This window comes from Equus przewalskii, chromosome 26, assembly GCF_037783145.1.
Source record: "Equus przewalskii isolate Varuska chromosome 26, EquPr2, whole genome shotgun sequence".
NCBI classification, from domain to species: domain Eukaryota; kingdom Metazoa; phylum Chordata; class Mammalia; order Perissodactyla; family Equidae; genus Equus; species Equus przewalskii.
The window spans coordinates 22,895,612-22,911,181 of record NC_091856.1 but is presented as its reverse complement, the minus strand read 5'-3'; the positions used below and the strand labels follow the sequence as shown (position 1 = coordinate 22,911,181).

General features: G+C 38.0%; 1 long non-coding RNA gene across 3 annotated transcripts in view; it reads right to left on the bottom strand.

The window, feature by feature from the left end:
- LOC139079728 (uncharacterized) overlaps window positions 1-9,873 on the bottom strand; it is a 30,913-nt gene extending 21,040 nt beyond the window's left edge. The window contains exons 1-3 of one of the 3 annotated variants that reach the window (XR_011533617.1): window positions 9,742-9,873; window positions 8,468-8,537; window positions 7,883-8,380 (exon numbers count right to left, since the gene is read on the bottom strand). This is a non-coding gene — a long non-coding RNA (uncharacterized lncRNA). Of the gene's footprint in view, window positions 1-7,882; window positions 8,381-8,467; window positions 8,538-9,741 lie in introns of those variants that run through there. The other 2 variants (XR_011533614.1, XR_011533616.1) reach the window with 2 other exon arrangements.
- Window positions 9,874-15,570: the final 5,697 nt, after the last annotated feature.

The window sequence follows — 15,570 nt, the reverse complement described above, 5'->3', positions numbered from 1 at the left end:
TAAAAATGGCAGGCCCAGAGAGCTTAAGTGGTTTCCCAAGTTCACTCTGTACCAACACAAGAGCCTGACTCTTCTCTGCTCTGATTTGGAGAAATGGCAAAGAAATGATCATGAGAGAAGGATTCAAGGTAACAGGCCTGAGGGTTTAGGAAGCACTGTGAACAGTTACTAGGAGAAGCTTGAGTCTCTTCAAGGGGACAAGTGATTAGAGAGCCACACCCAAGCTCCTATAGGCTGAAACGTGCATGCTTGAGAGTGACTGCCTGGTCCCCAACATAGCAGATAGATGGGGACAGTTCTGCCTCTCCACACCAGGCCTGCACTCTCCACCCACTTCCTAGCTTTCTCCAAAGTCGGGAAGAGTTGTTCATCTGATTGGTCAAGTCTGAGTCACTAATTGAGCTATGAGAAACAGTAGACAGGCTTAAAAAGCAGGGACCAGGTAATAGCATCTTTTTTATATGCCCTTTACTTCCTCAAGAGGCAGAAAGCACAAGCTGAACCAGCCACGTCTTTCTCCCCCAGGTAGGCTCGAGAATGCTAACTCAAGCTAGATTTAAGGAGCAGGAGGATGGCTACTTAAGCTTTGAAGCTGTACATCAACTCCATTCCAGCTTTTCACCAGAGGGTGCCACATGATGTTGTCAGTGACTAGCATACGTATTCACACAAAGTGGGGAATTTGATTCTCCCAGTGTCCCCTGTTTATCTTCAAAATATAGTGGGTGGGATAGGGACATAGTCCAGGTCCCTGTCTGTATAAACCCTCTCTTTAGCTACCCTATCACCTTGCAGCCCCAAATCTTCTCACCATCACCCGAGCTCTGTAAGGTTTGCACAGAGACAGTTGGGCTGCACGTCTGTGGGCGGTTTAAGAGCCTGTGAATTTCGCAGATCCTGGCTCTTATATCATCAATTATTCTGGTCGTTCATGTGGGCCTGCGTGGGCTGCATCGTGTGATTTCTGGTTCTCGCCCTGCAGGAACTCTTAGCAGCTTGACCTTTTGAGTCACTTCTTCACTGAATTGCTTTTCTTAATTCGTAATGCCTCCCCCCACCACCTTTCTCTTCTTGGGACCCATTTTGACTGGCACACTGATTGCTAACTTGCACAGTTACATTCTCAGGTTCCCTTTCTCCCTCTCAAGTGTGAAGTTCATCGCCTGAAAAAACAAATCAAGTGTGACCTTTCCCCTTTTAGCTTCCTAATCATTTTGAAGCACTGATTTATTTCCCAAAATAATGAGGACAGTGCAATGTTCTAAAAGGGTAATGAAAAAAGAAAAACTTTTCTTGCTTTGAACATTGAATTCACTTTCACTTTTAAAATTAAAAATATATATATACATATATACACACATATGTATATATCTTGCATAAAGAAGAGTTCATAATAGAAAAACTAGTTACTAGAGATAAAACAAAATAAAATAAAATATATAAATGTATATATAGATATAGATGCAATTTTATTCCACAGTCTACTGGCAGAACTAGCCTCCTGAGGTCAGCTGCTCTGAAGCATTCTGTTCCCATTCTAATAAAGATCCAGTGGCATTTATGCAGGGATGTGCTCCCAGGTAATTCTGCTGCTGCTGCTTCATTTCTATAGTTCCCTGAAGCCAGAATAATGTCAACTTCTCTAAAAGCTGGAATCTAGTAAAAGTAGGGTTGCTATGTACCCCTTCTCCCCAAATCATGGAGGAGTAACCACTGAAATCATAATATGGAGCAGGTCCTGTGAAATGCACTGGGTGCTATTCCTATATACATTTGGGGGAATCACCCTCTGTGTTAGGGTGTCATGTGGTCTGGCCCATGCTTTTCTTCCCCCACCAATAAAGTCTTTGCCAAATCATGGAATTAAACATCTGCATCTATACTTAATGAGGATTGTCATCCTTTCTTTACCTGCTAGTTTCTCTGTTGAAATATACAAAAATCAAATAATAATGAAATGCATTAAAATATTGTTTATCTCCCAAGACCCTTTAAGTGTGTGACACAGTGAAATTTATATTTATATCTTTTCTATAAGCTCACTTCCTTTGCTAATGTCCTGTTCACGCCAGTAATATTTTAATTTACAAATATTTGGAACTTTTCTACATATCTTAAAGTTATTGATTTCTAATAGAATTCCATTTGATTAGAGGTTATATTCTGTAAGATACCTATTTTTTTTTTAAGTTTATTGAGATCTACTTAAGAGACCAGCATATGGCCTATCTTGGTGAACATTCTATATACATCAGAAAAGTTTGTACTTTCTGTCATTTCTGGGTGTAGTGTGGAATAATTGTCACTTATGTCAGTATGGTTGATAGTGTTATTTTTAGCTGTATCCTTACTGACTTTCTGTTTAGTTATCTACCAATTATTGAAGAAGGATGTTAAAATCTTCAATTTTGCTTGTGCATATATCTTTTTACTTTAATTCTATCAATTTTGCTTCATGTATTTTAGAATCTTCACTGATGAGTGTGGACTTTATATCTTTTTCCCTTTAATTCTGTCAATTTTGCTTTATATAATTTGAAGTTCTGTTATTAAGCATATATGCATTTATAACACTATTTCTTCCTAATGAATTGACCCTTTTTCAGTATTAATTTTGTTCTTTACCTCTGGCTATACTGCTTGCTTTCGTTTAGAAACCCATTTAGTAATAATTATTTCAGGTAAGGATTACCAATGGATGCAAAAACCGTAGGCAAAAGTTGATGAGAAACAGGATAGTTACATGGTCTCAAAAAATCTTGCAATAAGATACTTACTAATGACAAATGCAAAAATAGCAACTTTAGAGAAGAAACCTGGCAGACACTCCTTTAATCAAATGATCAAAGTAATCACCAGAAACAGGAAAAATAGACATCATTTTCTTCCCAATATTTTGCAGAGAAAAAGACACAATATCACTCCCAAGGTACTCCTGCCAAAAAACGTATAACCTGAGCTTGATCATGAGGAAACATCAGGCAGGCCCCGTTTGAGGAACATTCTTCCAAAGAAGGCCTGTGATTTTCCAAAATCTCAAGGTCATAAAGGACAGAGGCTGAGGAGCCACTCCACATTAAAGGAATGTAAAGGGACGTAACTAAGTGCAACATTTCATCCTGGATTAAATTCTGAACTCGAAGAAAAATTATCTTTGCTATAAAAATGATTGGGAAAAATTAAATAGGATCTGTAGATTAGATAATACTGTGGTAGTAATGTTAATTTTCTGATTTTGATCATTGTATTCGTGCTTATGTAAGAGAATGTCCTGGTTTGGGGGAAAATACACAAAGAAATATTTAAGTGTAAAAGAGAATTATGTGTGCACCATACTTGCAAGTGATGCCGGAAAAAGAGATCAGAGTCTTGGGGGGGATGGCTGTGTGTGCAGATAAAGAGAGAAAGGGGAGAGAAGGGGGAAGAAGAGAAAGAGAGATAGGAACAGAGAGTGAGACAGAGAAATGTGGCAAAACTTTAACTTTTGGAGAATCTGGGTGCAGATTATATAGAGATTCTTTAAACTCTTTTGCAATTTTTCTGTACGTCTGAAATAACTTTAAAATTAAAAAAAAAAACTCCTTGTCTTGAAGTCTATTTTGTCTGATATTAATATAGTCACTTCAACTTTCTTAATCTTAATGTTTGCATGGTATTTTTCATTTCATCCTTTAACTTTCAAACTGTCTGTGATTTCATATTTAAAGCACCACACAATTGCACTGCATCTTGCTTTTTTATTTAGTTTAACAATCTCAGCCTTTTAATTGTAATGTTGAGTTCATTTAGATTTAATATTATTATTCGTATACTTGGATTTAGGTCTACAATTTTTTTATTACTTTGCTATTTGTCCTTTCCTGCTTTCATTTGAGTTAATCAAATATTTTCTAGCATTTAATTTTAATTCCTCTATTGGCTTTTCAGCTATACTTCTTCATTTTTTTTAAATGGTTGCCTTTGGGATTCCAATATACATCCTTAAGTTGTTAGAGTTGACTTAGAGTTAATGTCACTATTTCCAGTAAAGTGAAAGAATCTTGCAACGGTAGAGTTTTTTTTTACGGTACCACATATATGTCTGTGATATTTATGTAGTATTATAATTTTTGCTCTAAATAGTTATATGCACTTTAAATATATTAAGAAAATAAAACGTTGCCATGTTTATCCTATGCTTATCACTCCTGGTACTTGTTATCTCTTTCCGTAGATCTGTCAATTTCCTGTAGCATAATGAACATCCTTCAGCATTTCTTGTAATGCCAGCCTCCTGGAGACAAATTACCTCAATTTTTAAAAATCTAAAAATGTATTAATTTTACATTCATCCTTCATGGATATTTTGGCTGGATGTGCACTTTAGGTTGACAGTTTCCCATCCTCAAATGCCAGCACTTTAAAGATGTCATTTGATTGTCTTTTGTCCTCCATTGATTCTGATGAGAAATCAGCTATCATTTATATCCTTGTTTTATTGTATGTGATGTGTCATTTTCTTTGGAGTCATTCAATATTTTCTTTTAATTTTTGGTTGTTTGACTATAATATCCCTAGATGTCACTTTCTTTGCTTTTATCCTTTTGGTGGCTTGTTTTTTTATTTTCCTTTTGGATGTTATTGGATCTGTAAGGTTATGTTTTCTACCAAATTTGGGGAAAATTTCACCATTATTTCTTCAATTGTTTTTCTGTCCCATTCTCTCTCCTCTGTTTCTGAGACTCCAATTATATGGATGTTGCAGTGCTTAATATTGTCCTACAAGTCATTGAAGCTTTGCTATTTGTTTTCTGTCTTTTTATTTTCTCTGTGCTTTGTTTGGATTGTTTCTATTATTATGTCTTCAAGTTCACTGATCTCTTTTGCTGCTGTCTCCAATCTGCTATTACACCAAATCAGTGAATTTTTCACTTTCGATATTATATTTTTTGTTTCTAAAATTTCCATTTGGTTCTTCTTTATAGTTTCCATTTGTCTGCTGGAGATGCACTTATTATAACCATACATTCTTTTAAGTCCTTGAATATTTACAATAACTGCTTTAAAGTCCCATTTTGCTAACTTCAATAGCTGGGTTATTTCTGCGTCAGTTTTCATTTTTGGGGTCACATTTTCCAGCTTCTTTACATAAGTAGTAATATTTTTATTATCATTATATACTGGGTAATATGGATACTAGACTATTAAGACTCTATATTTTGGTGTCTTCCTTTAGAGAGCGCTAAGATGCATTTTTCTTTTTCAGAAAGGCAACTGATTTGCTATAGAAAAATTCCATCTGCAGCATCCCTGTGAATTTGCCACTCAGCATTTGCTTGAGCATCTCTTGCAATGGTTAGCTCACTACCTCCTTAAAGAAGTCTAACTCTATTAAAAACTCTGACAGCTCTGACTATTTAAAAATGTCTTCCTTTGTGTTTAACTATCATGTGCTGTCTTTGTAATCTCACCCAAAAAGTCACAGAGACAAATCTGTTGCCTTTTTAAATCATAGCCAAGATTTTCTGGGAGAGACTTTCATAGCTTTCATCAGATCCTCAAAGGTCTCAGTGATGTTAAGCTCTTCATAGTATGTAGTTAGAATCCTCTCTCTTCTCTGGATTATTTGAGATGCTATAAATAGGGCTGGAGAGGGAAGACTCTGAAGCCTCATTGTTCGTGTCTAAATTGTAGCTCTGCTGCATGACTTTGGACAAATCACTTAACTTCTCTGTGTCTTAGTTCTCTCGCCTATAGAATAAGGATAATAATGTGAATTGTCTACCTATTAGACTGTTGTGAAGATCTAATCAATTGATACATGTAAAAATAATTAACTATGCCTGGCATATAGTAAGTGTTTGATAAAGATCTTCTATTATTATAGAATCAAACTTCCTTTGGAACCATTCTGGTTTATCAACATAAGTGGATTGCCTATAATCTACCTCAATGTGAAATTCTTTTCTCACTTGCTACTGAGAACAAGCAGATGGTCCATATTTTAAGGTGAAATCTAGGGCAATAACTGAGATGGGAGAAGGTTGTGGTGGAGGGGGTAGATGGGGCAGGAGCAGAAGGCTTCACAATAACCTGTGAAAATGCAAAGATCAAAACAAATGTTGGTCTCCAGGGGGTTCCAGATTGGGCTGCATCATAATCATTTGAGGAGTGTTTAAAAACTTTCCATTTCTGAGTCCCGTTTCAGACCTACTAAGTTGGGATCCCTGGGGTTGGCCATGGGAATCTGCATTCCTTTGACCAGCTCCCTAACCATCCCCTCTCCCCCACCATCCCCGAGGTGATTCTGAAACATCCTGGTGACTAAAGTCCATGAAGCACTGTTCAGGACACTGTGGGAAGATTATTCTTAGGGACCACATTGCCATGAGCATAAGTGACTCTAAGGAAGACAGTGGTCAGCAGCTCCCTTGTCTTACTGAAGGGTACATGGAGAATGCAAATGAAAAGTGGTTTGACTCTATTCACCCTGATAAAAAGTAGAAAGGTCAGGCCAAAAACTTATGTCTACTGACTTCACAGCTGGTGCTTTCTCCGGCACACTTATCTAATAATTATTTCAGTCAACTTAGAGACTAGGCCTCTATCATCTGCTTCAAATGCTATTCTGACAAATGATCCATCTTGATTTTGTTCTTTATAAAAGTCATTATCATCTCAGTTTATCTCTCTTTAAAATTGGTACAGTCCTGACCTTAAAGAATTAGGATGCTGTGAAGTTTAATTAATGTCGGTGGAGTCCTCAGATGCCTCCAGATGAAAGGTGCTATATTGATGCAAAGTATTACTATTATGACAATTTACCAGTTGCCAGGCTCAGGTCACCTGCTGGGCTGTGCATTATGTTGCATTTGAAAGAACAAGGCAGAAAAGCAAGCCCTTCAGCTGCTGCTTAGAAATCCAGCCTGACCTTAGGTTTGCCCATTCCTTACACCTGAGCATCAAACCCATCTCAGATCCCAGAGGGGATTCAGGGATTCCTACAGCTCCTAGAGAAAGCTTATTGAAAAGCAATGGGATAAAGAGGAATATGCTTTGGCTTCAGAGGCGAACGATTATGAGCTGGGATCCTGGACCTCCCACTTACTAACTAACTACTGGAAACTCTTTTCACCTCCTCTTAGTGTAATTGGGATAACGCCTAACTTTGATGGAGTTGTTTAAAGGAGTAGGTGAGGTAATGTATGCAAACTACTTTATACAGCACACAATACTTAGCAAAAGCTGCCTGAATGATGGATTCCAGAGAAAGAAACAGATACAAATATCCAGGAGAGAGAATATTGATAAGAGAGAAGAATACCATACTAGACCATACCCACTCTGTAAGGATTATATAGCTACATCAAAACAATTAAGAAAATAATATTTAGCTAATGATATTTTGAGACGAAATAAAAGCAGGTAGATGTTTATGAACTTATTCTGTTCTTATAGCAACACCCTGACAGGTGACCTCCACTGTGTTCATTTGGGGTATATGGTAATTGAAACTCACAGATAGACTCTAGGTCACGCAAGTCATCAAGGGTGAAGATGTTCCATAACCAGTGTTCTCTTTGCCATGTGACAGCATCTCTCTTATCCACATGGTGGACAGAAGGTGTGATTAATTGTCAAGAGTTTGTTTTTGTTTTTAATCCCAACATATGGTTTTGTACTTGGCAAAGTTACTTTTGAGAATCTTAAGAAATAAAACGTGTCATTTTAACATCTCAATTAATTTTACTCTTTTCTTTTATTCTCACAACAACTCTGTGAGAGAATTAGAGTGGGCATAATTATTCCCATTTTATTGGCATGGAAACTGAGGCCCAGAGAGCATTAAGACCAAGAGAGTAACCAATTAACATTCTATATATATAGAAATCGAATGCTTCTTGGGGGTTTACACAAATTCTGGCTCCCTGTTTTATTCTTCATCATATCACAATCTTAAGGCAGCATTCCCTAAAGGTTGTATATTGAGCAAGGCATAGATGTGAAAACAAACTCTATTCTTTATCCCCCAAGGGTGGAAGCAGTCACCTTCCACCTAAACTGAAAGAGGCTCTGGCAGATAAATACTTTCTCTCACAACAGTCTCTGGAGCTCCCACGTGGGATATTTTGTGCTCAAGATATTCAACCTTCAGTTCTCCTGGTCTCCTGTGCTGTCCCTGAGCAGCAGTAACATAATGTCTTCTGGGGTAAATAACAGCCTCCCTCACTGTGCCCCCTCAGAAACAGGAATGGCCCAAGAGGTTCTGAGAGGGCTGGATCCTGGAGGGTAGACACAGCTGAGCCTGAGTTTCACCGAGGTCTAGGATTTTATTCTACTTTCCTCCATCCCGATTAATTTCATAGCTAATGACTCTCCAGTCTTTGTGATGTATGATGCTCTGTCAGGGACAAAAAAAATTAAACTTTTACTAATTAAATAGAACATCTTCATGTGATGAAAGGTTTTGCAAACGAATGTAACTCACATGGAATTATGTTGGCAGGAGCGTCTCAAGGAAAAATCTTCTAAAGACCAGGGAGCAGCAAGAGGGAGACCTAGTGGAGGAGAGAGAGAGAGAGATTTTAAAAAGGCAGAGAGAGAAGAGAATGGCATATGTATATTGGGAGAAATAAAAAGAGATACAGACTCAGCTTGAGACAGAGACTCAAGGACAAAAAGACTAAAGGGAAGAAATATAGACAAACTCAGACATTATTTTATTATTTTAGTGAGTGGACTCATGGAGGTATTCAATAATATTCTGCAGACATTTTGAGTACTTATTTCAAATAATGATATCTGCCGGACATCTGTTTATTCAAGAAGTGTATATATTTAGCACCTTCTCTGTGTAAGTTATGTCAGATCCTGTAGATACAATAAGGAAAACATTCAAACCTCCTTGCTGAAGTCTAATTAGAAAGAAATTCATTAAACAAATAAGAATAGAAATAAATATCCAATTGTGATGTTGCAGTTACAGTGATGGGTAAACCCATCAGTGTAGAAAGGCATGTTTAACAACTAAAATATATTAAAGTATGATATTAGAAAGGACTAACAGAAGTGTAAAATCTATTTTTCTCATCATAGTCTTACGTTCAGAGAAGTGGAGGGGTTTAACCAAGGTCACAGATTAAAATGTTTCTAGAACTGATATCAATGACCTAAGTGGGATTTAAATAAATTACACATATTTAATTAGAAATTAAACAATTGTGAAATAGTTGAAACATATGGAAATTGTTTATAGAGAAATTGATACAATAACCATCCATGTGCCCACCACTGACTACCATAATTGTAACTCTAAATTTCAACCACTTAGAAAGGAAAACGTAAACTGAGGGCCTTCCATGTCAGATCCCTCACTTGCACTATTACCTGTGATCTTGACACTCTAGGGTGCAAATATCACACCTGTTTTACAGATGAGGTAACTGAGATTCAAACGATTGGGGAACTTTCCCAAGTGTGAAAAGCTTATAACTGGTACAGTCAAAAATTTCCACCCAGGCCTATTTAATTCCTTGCCCTTTCTGACATGCTACATGGCTCAAGTACAAAAGATAGAGAAAGGATCAAGAATTGCCAATACTCTGAAATTTGGAAATGGGTCACCAAAATACTTCGCCTTTCTCTTCTATCCCCCTCCTCCTCCTCCTCTTCTTCTTCTTCTTCTTCTTCTTTTTTTTTTTGGCTATGTGATTAGGAGATTTATTTTTGTCCCTTAAGGATTATTCACGTGTTCACTCCCACCTCATCTCAGGTCTAAGGAACGTTGGCAGAAAAAGCAGCACACCTGTTCCTCTTTTTCCATATCTTCCCTTCCTATTCACATCAGCATCTGAAGCTGCCATACTTTGTTAACTCATTGCATGATCCCTAACTGAAGGCAATATGCTGCTAAATCACAGCTGTTCCTATGGTGACAATGATGTCATAAGGTGACAATAAATGTTCAAGTGAGTGTGATGATGAATTCTTTTTAATCTAAGATATGAACTTTGCAACAAAATAGAATGCTAGATGTTAAAGCAGAAAAGAAACGAGTTATGCAGAAAACCAGCATTGGCGCATATTTTTCTTCTTAGTAATCACGTTGGACTTGACAACCTCCATATGGTCTTTTCCTGCTCTAAGACTTTACAATTATGGGAAAAGATGAATAATTACTTCTCTCAGAAAGGAGAAGCATCATTGGCCTAAAGTTCCAAGGGTTATGATTTAAATAGAGCTCTAATTTGAAGAGCAGGGTGGTCTTCCAGTAATTTCTTTAAGATCTGGGCTCACGTCCATTGAGCATCTATGAAGCTTTCCTTTCTCCTAACCTCAGTCCCACCATCTGTTAAATAGGAATGAAAGGATGGAGCTTTCTGTAAAGATTGAATGAGAAAACATGTTCAAAGCACTTGGCACATAGTGATTCTACTTAAATATTATTTTCTTAGCTTTAAATGCTTGCAAGTATATGTCATTTCACAGCACGAACTCAGGCAAGTCATTCCAGTTCTTTCAGGCATACTAATTTTGTTATCATTTATAAAAATGAAGAGGGTTTGAGAAAAGAAAGATAGAGGAGATACAGAAGTAGATCAAAAATATGGACACAATGGAAAAAAATGAAAGATGGGTGATGATCTTATTAAAGTCTTTCTAGTTCTAAACTCCAGAATATAGAATCTAGAACAAATGACTCCACAAAAAGAATATATGTACATTTATGTATTGTTCCTTTAACCATGTGATCAAATCCAATTATTACCAAATATGACAAGTGATAAATGAAGCAAAATACTTAGGCCTTCTTAATGAGCATCAATGAGTGGGATTATGGCCATAGGAGGTGCTCTGAGACTTCAAATCAACTGGCATGGGTGGTTAGATTGGAGATATTGGACTTAAAGGAAGAGAACCTACAGGGAGAGGCATGAGAGCCATTCTCAACTCTGTGGAGGTATTTTGTATCCTAAAGGGATAAGACTGGGTGATTTGGCCCTAGAAGTCAGGAAAATGGTCACTGAATGAAAGTTAAAACGTATGGACTTTAGGTGGAACTTTCTTATGATCAAAATTCCCAGCAGGTGAGTGTGAAACCTTCAGAGAGACAGAATTCTCCATTCCTGGAAATGTCCTTCCTAAGTAAGGAACATCCAACCATGTATCGGGATGTTGGGATACTTAGAGGGATATAATGCATTAGATGAAGATGTATCCTGGCAGGAAGAGTGATTAGGCTAGACACAGTGGGCTGGACACCTCTAAGACCACTAGACAGTTCTCTGATGTTAGGGGGGCACTTTACTATGAATGGATAGTTTGTATTTGCCACAGAGCACAAAGTTTCAAAATTGATGCACCTACCAAAATGCCTGCAATGGAAATTTCTGTATAAATGTAAAATTTCCTTTTTCCCTTCAGGTTCAATTCAACTGCTAAGGTTTTTACATTCTTTGGACATCTTAAAGAAGTGGGATCTCTGATTGACTATGAGAGACGGTTATTTATAAATGATGGAGGGGATAGTCAGGGTAGCAGCTGGACAGTGCAAAACTGAAAAATAGTTTATCCTTGATTAAAAGTAGTTCCACACGAATTCATTAACTAGGTATGATCATCTAAGGCTCCATCTGTTGATTCCCAAATGTACCATGGTGATATTGGGGCTAAAAAGGGGACATCTAAACAAAATGAAGTCATTCTACGAAGAATTATCACAAGGACCTTAGTATGTATAATGGGCTTTAGAAAAGGGGTTCAGGGTAGAGAAGAATATTGGCGAAAGTGGTTGAATGGAAATTTCATGCCTCATCAGTCACAGACTTGCTCATCTGTGAAATGCCTTAATGTGTTTTTAAGGCTTTATGGGTAGTCATTACAAAAATAAGCACACCATAAAGCTGATCATCTTGAACCATAGGCCAGGAAGATGCTGATGGACAAACGAAAGATAAACATTGTAAGACTTTAGAAACTCTAGAATGACCAGCAAATTTGGGGGGTGCAAGCCAAGCATTTCAGCCCAAGTCTCCATTAGGTGCACATGTCACGTCCAAGGCTTTGTACTGCAGCCAGCCTGTACCAACCCAGTGTCACGCCAGATATATGACCTTCGGCAAACTAATCCTTTCTCTGGGCCTCAGTTTCCGTTTCTGGACATGAGCTGGCCGGTCAACATCTAGTAGGGAGCACAGAAGGGAATTACAAGATACTAGTCTTAGGCCTAGGCCCAAGACTCACAACCCTCTACTCCGTGACCCCTCTTGCCAGTTCGCTGACCTCTTTGAATCTTCCAAAATTTATGATCCCTGCTTCCATCCATCTGCTTTCACTGAAGTTGGCAAGGTCCTAAGACCACATTGTTGATTCTGGCTATTTCTGGTCAGTCTTCATTCATTCAACAAGTAGATGCCAAGCATAGAGCTAGGTTTGCAAATTTTTTCTGAAAAAGGTCAGATAGTAAACGTTTTAGGCTTTAAGGGTCATAGCGTCACTGTTATCAACTACTCAACTCTGCCATTGTAGTGACAAAGAAGCCATAGACAATAAATAAACCAAAAGGGATGGCCATGTTCTGTTAGAACTTTATTTTCAAAAACAGGTGGAGTGTCAAATCTGGCCTATGGGTCATCATTTGAAGACTTCTGAGCTAGATATTGGGCATTACAAGTTGAATAACATATGATATTTGATATTGGAGTTCAAAACTCACTAGCCCATCCTTTTTTTGTATTCTCTACAGCTTCTTTCATGCAACAACAGCAGAGTTGACAAAGATCTTCTGGCCCACAAAGCCTAGAACAATTTTTATCCTATCCCTCATAGAAAGTTCCAGATCCCTGGTTTAGAATAATAAAAGGGTTATTACTGAATAGCAATTAAGCCTGAGGAATTAGGAGACAGATACTGTTTCAAATCCAATAAAAATGCTATTAATAATCACAAAAATAACCATGTGTCAACCATGTGATAAGCATTGTACTAATAATTTTTTAAATGTATTTAATGTGCTAATCACAGCAATTATATAAGACAGTAATTATTGTTGTTCTCAATTTACAAACTCAGAGGTAGTTTACCTAAGCCATATACGTATTAAGATATAAGAATTCAAACCCAGCTCTATGTGTATCCAAAACTCTGCTAAATAATCTGGACCATGAAGGATGAATAGGGAATTTGCCAAGTTGGTGGAAGAGCATTCAAAGCAGAAAAAACAGCCTGTGCAAATGCACAGAGGCATGAAAGCATGTTCAAGGAAGGCATTCAGAGGGAGGAAGCATTCAGAAGCAGGAGGACGAAGGACTAGGAAGGGCCATGGGCTGGTTTATGAAAATAGTTTGCCCTTGCAGTTTCTTTAGCCAGGGCTGGTTGGTGTGGATAAGCTACTTAGCTATGGTGGAAAGTATAAACCCCTGGGAGGTAGGATTCTCTCACTTATTAATCATTTTTGTGCATTACAACACTCTCCAATATGTCAGTGGTGATGAATTATGGCATAGGCAGACCTAGCTTATTGTTCAGATTCTCTGTTGGAGCAAACAGTGCTTATCTTACTTGAGATGCTGCTCTTATGCATTTCCTTACCTCTGATATTTATTCAGAGAAATTAAACAGCCAAAATGGTAGCCTGTAGGGGTTGACTATGATATTGGAAGCCTGGCTCGTTTCAGAGGTGCCAGGAGATGTTACCTTATTTTAAAGTAAGCATAGGAACACAGTAGGACACTCATTTCAAGGGCAATGCCAGGTGCTTCGAAGTGTCTTAGCTCTGAGCTTCTGTTCACGACCCAGAGCAATCAATGTTAGACATGACTAGTCTGCATCTTTCGTGCTGTCCAGAAAAGGAGAGTGGGAGCCCAAGAAGAGTGTGGTCTTCCCTGGGTCACAGAACTGGTTGAACACTGTTTTTCTGTTAGGAAAGCTGTGTGATCTGGGTTCTGGATGGGTCTGAATATGATATGAATATGGTTGATGATCTGAATATGGTTGATGAACCATTTCACTGCACAGATGAAAACTACTCCAAGACTTTGGCGGAACAAATTGAGGATGTGGACTCGTCATGCTTAGTAGAATTATTGACCACTTCCAAAGAGGAAGCTCAGTACTTAGAGCTGCAAGGAAAGGCAGATCTCAGTTCAAATACGGACATACCTTCTGTGAATCAGAGATGACAGAGGAATGATCTGAGTCTTATGGTCTCTGAGAGCTTGCTCACCATTTCCTCCCCCTACCCAAGGAAAATCTTATGAGTAAAGAGAATGAGCATGTGCTCGTAGGAATCTGCGAAAGTGTAGCTGAAAATGGATTCTAAAAGCACAAAGTTTGGGGCTGGCCCCGTGGCTGAGTGGTTAAGTTTGCACGCTCCGCTTCATGTGGCCCAGTATTTCATCAGTTCGAATCCTGGGCGCGGACATGGCACTGCTCATCAAACCACGCTGAGGCGGTGTCCCACATGCCACAACTAGGACACACAACTAAGAATATACAACTATGTCCCTGGGGGGCTTTGGGGAGAAAAAGGAAAAAAAGAAAATCGTTAAAAAAAAAATAAAAGCACAAAGTTCTTTTGAAATGCCCTGTTTTATGGGAAAATTCCATGCACATTTGGCATTAAATTCAACAATATGTCCCTTTTTGTTTTGACATAGCCTTTGAAATACTTACTATCCTGTAAAATTGATCCTTGGCACATCACAGGAGGTATAGATACTCTCATCTGAGAAGCAGCAACTGATATCATGTAATAATTAATATTGTAACATCTCAAAGTTGAAACAGGTCCTTGGAATCACCTTTTCTGATTACTATCCAGTGCATAATACTGAAGAACAGGGTAATTTAAGGCTGTCTGATGTCCCTTCTGATTCTGAGAACCTATGAGTTCAGACTTCAGTAAATTTCTACACCAAAACGTTCTCAGTGGGCTGATGTTTTCACCTCCAGCATTAGTATAATATGCATTTCAAATATTGTATAGTATTACATACGTACATACACAAGTATAAGTAATATGTTTCATAAGCAAGATAAAACTTTAGATTATAGGCTTTAGAGTCAGGGAGACCCGGTTTCAAATTATAGATCTTCACAGCTGGTTAGATCTGTGACCTTAGGCATGTTTCCTAAACTTGCTTAGCCTCAGTTTCCTTATTATAGAGTGGGAATAAAAAGATCCTCCTTCCAGAGTTGGTGCATGCATTAAGAGAGGTAAAGGTCATAAATCTCTTACCACAGTGACTGGAAGATACAACATGTGTATAAAATGGTAGCTAGTGTGTGTGTGTGTGTGTGTGTGTGTGCATGTGCATTCAGGCATGTATGTAATTCTCATGGTGAAGGGCACAAAATGACAAGTTTAACAAAAATGTGTGGACTTGAAAAGAGTTGAGTCATGTGCTGGAATAGAGGAGTTTATGGATTGTAAGGGTAAGATGTAAACCGAAAGAACAGTCCACTGACAACATTTGTTCCTTTACTTCTTGGCTCTAGGAAGCTCCTGAGACATAAGAAATTCTGGAACTCAGTTCTGTAAAGCTGAGAGTCTGCATTTCTTCTCCTGCTCTCAGACATATGCACTATATC